Raw genomic sequence first — 3623 nt, forward strand, 5'->3', positions numbered from 1 at the left:
AAATCCATAGCTCTCCAGTTTAGAGAGAAGGATGTTGTGGGAGACCATGTCAAAGGCCTTACAGAGGTCCAGATAGACGACATCTGTAGCCCTTCCTGTGTCTGCTGATGTAGTCACTCCCTCATAAAAGGCCATTAAGTTAGTCAGGCAGGACTTGCCCTTGGTGAAGCCACACTGGCTGTCTCGAATCACCTCCCTGTCCTCCATGTGCCTTAGCATAGCTTCCAGGAGGATCTGTTCCATGATCTTCCCAGGCACAGGTTAAACCACAACACCCCCCCGTTTGATACAGACTAAGCTCTGTCTGTCACTCCAGAAGGCTTCACTGCTAACACATACACTTTTACTCCCTCAGAAAGGAAAACTCAGCTAACACTTCTTTGGAGCCACCACGGTTGGTTTTGTCAGCTTCAAACACAGCTGCTCTCCAAAGTCAGCTCTTTGCTCCACCAAATGACACTGTGCACAGAGGGACAAGCTCATTCCTAGAAATGGAGTGAACAGCTGTTTTCTGTCAGGAAATTGGGGCACAGAGATTCCCCCAAGCAAAGCAACGGTGATTCCCCTGAAATGGAGGAGAGACATGAAAAGCAACTGAACAGCTTGGGGCATGGGTGGGAATCCGGTTGAACAGAAAATCTTCCCCAGTCTCTGGCTGATGGGTCTTTTTCACATGCTGAGGTTTTGGCTGATGCCCAGGTGCATGGCTAGGAAGGGATTTTCCTTCCTTGGGCTATTTTGTCTAGGAGATAACACCACAAGAGCAGTCATATCTCACAACAAGGGCTCCCTTCTGCAACAGTGTCCTTCAGAGGAGGCTTGAGGGAAGAATGAGAGCAGGACAAGCCAGTCAGATACATCTTTGTAATACTCATTCCCATGCTGCAGTTAGTTTCAGCTCAGGGGGTTTGATGGAGCCTGGTGTGGTTCATGTGGCATCCCTCAATAGCTCTTCCCCAAGTTCAGGCACTCCTTGAACCTGACAGTTTTATTGGACTATTCTGCTCTTTTCCCAAGACTCTGGATCTGAACTCAGACAGAAAAATCACACCAGTATTTTGTTAATGACATTTGTCTTTGCTGCACAGGCTGGGGAGGCAGAGACCCAGCCTCACCACAACCCCAGCATGCCACTGCTGGACAAGCTGAGGTCTACAAGCAAACAGTGCTGGGGAGAGAAACACTCCACAGGGAACGCACACACACACACCCTCTTTCTGTGTGATGCTGCATGCTGTGGGTACCAATGTGGGCTCAGTGGAGAGACAGGTGGTGCTGTCCTGCAGCTTGGCACCCCGCACATGGAAAAGCACCTGCGAGCTCCACAGAGAGCACAGAGGAGAACCTCTTCGAATCTACCCAAGGTTTGGATTTATCCATCCACAGCAGCATCTGAGAGGCCTGGGTCAGCAACTCCTCTTGCTCCAATCCTTGCTAGCCTGAAAGACACATCTTACCAAAGGCTGCACGTCCCAACAGGATTGCCAGAAAAAACAGGACTATGTCATGCTTTCCCTTTCACAGGTTGCCCACAGAGTTCCAAGAAAGAAGGAGTTGGTGCTTGCAGGTTCCCATCTTCTTCTGCTGCCTCAAAGCAGCCTCCAAACCTCACTGTGGAGGGTGGAGAAAATCTCTTTAACTGCTGCTCCAGACAGACCTCCTTACATCCCCACACTGCTGATCCAGGGAGGCTCTCTAGGGAGATGATAGACTGGTGCTCATTCCAAGGAAAGGAATCAAGTTGCAATCTTTGCTATGCCACAGGTTCCCGAGGGCCAGGGCCAGGTTTTTCAGCACTTGGAGATTCTTATTGGAGCAGTGAGGCAGCAGCTGGGCTTTTCACAGCCCTCTAAGTCAGAAGGTGTTTGAGCATCCTCTCAGGCAGACATACCTGCGGTAGAACTGCTGTCTCCAAACTCCAGGTCACATTGGCAAAGGGGCCTTGGGCACCTGGGCGTTACATAAATTGCACCTTGGGCAATTTATGTAGTAGACTAAGGAACAGATGCAGTGCACTGTCAGGCAACAGAAGGCTACCGGGAGCCTTCCAGCATCTTGTGTCATGGTGATCTCAGTGATCCCAACCATTCCCCATCAAGGCAGGTGTCCATGATGATTTTCTCTGGCCATATAGTACCCAGGTGGACATGAGGTCTGCTTCCTGGGAGTGGAGAAGGTCCCCTTCAAGCCCACCCATGTCCTCCTTGTCTATAGGTACTGTCTGGATGGAGATAGGTCCAGGCACAGACAAAAGTTCCCCAGGGACTGGCTGGACACAGGATTCTCTTCCCAAAGGCCGCTTTCCAGCTTTGACAAAGCTCAGATCTTCAACACCTTATCTCTGCTTAGCAAATTTCATAGTGATTGACTCCTGAGGTATGAACTTAGCTTCCTTTGAGCCCCCCAAATTGTCTTTACAGTAAGTGTCTGGTTCAAGCATTCATTCAATCTCCAGGACCTTACATCAATACCAAAGGCTCTGTGTTTGGGGTTGAGAAAGCTCTCAACAACAAGCTCTTCATCTCAAAACCAGTCACTGTGAGGAATGCTTGAAGGTGTTGGTAACCGCGAGTTCCCTTTCTCGTGCTGATGCTGAACTTGAACTCCTAACTTTTTGAGATTAAGTCCTAGCAGAAACAGGAGTGCCTTGGGAGGAGATTATGAAATTGGAGGATTGTGTATCTGAGCTTGTTTACAAAGTAACCAAACAAGAAACCACTTTTTTTTCTTTTTTAAGGAAGGTGCTAACAGTAACATGTCAGATGGGTCAGTTGTTCAAACACTGCTCAGGGTTTCCATGGCTATGTTAGTGGTGTCAAAAAAAAAAAACCAAAAAAAAACAGAAGAAGCCCCTACCCACTGCGAGGCAGCAATACCCAGTCTCTGCAGCAGGACTGAGGGCTGTCCGTCTACCCTAAGGCAGGAGGATCTCTGCTGCCCATCTCCTTGTGCAGAGCAGAAAGGCGCTGGTCCTCACTGGGAACTAGTGGGGCCGGCGGCTGCAATCACTCCTTCCTGGGCACTGCCAGACACTGCCACTGGTCTCTTCATGATTTCCTCTCCTGACACCAATGCCAACGCAGGGGATTTCTGTCTCCATCCTGGTGGGAGTGCGGAGGGCAATGGGGTGTGAGTGGCAGGAGAGGTATTCTGCCTGATGGGCGGCTTTACAGCTGTGTCGGGGGGACAGGACCACACAGGGCTGCAGGGCTTTGGTGGGCCCGATGCTGATGCTGGTGCTGATTCCAGTGCTGGGCAGGCGGGCAAACCACCGCAGAGCCCAGGGCTGGGTGGGGCCAGGCAGGGCCGGGTGGGGGCGAGGCAGCCCCATTGGGCAGAGCAACAGCGCCCCCTGGTGGGCCTCTGTCCACCCCACCCCACCCCACCCACTCCCCTGCCCCTGACCCCTGACACACGCGCCCAGCCCCGCCCGCGGCAGTTCATGCCCGGCCGCAGCCCCGGCTCCTCTCCCCGTGTCTCCCAGGGCGCAGTAATACTGTTGTGGTTTAACCTCAGTCGGCAACTGAGCACCACACAGCCACTCGCTCACTCCTTCCCCCCCTGCCCCAGTGGGATGGGGGGAGAATCGGAAGGGTAAAAGTGAGAAAATTTGTGGGTTGAGA

This window comes from Aptenodytes forsteri, unplaced genomic scaffold, assembly GCF_000699145.1.
Source record: "Aptenodytes forsteri isolate BGI_AS27 unplaced genomic scaffold, ASM69914v1 Scaffold834, whole genome shotgun sequence".
Lineage (NCBI taxonomy): Eukaryota > Metazoa > Chordata > Aves > Sphenisciformes > Spheniscidae > Aptenodytes > Aptenodytes forsteri.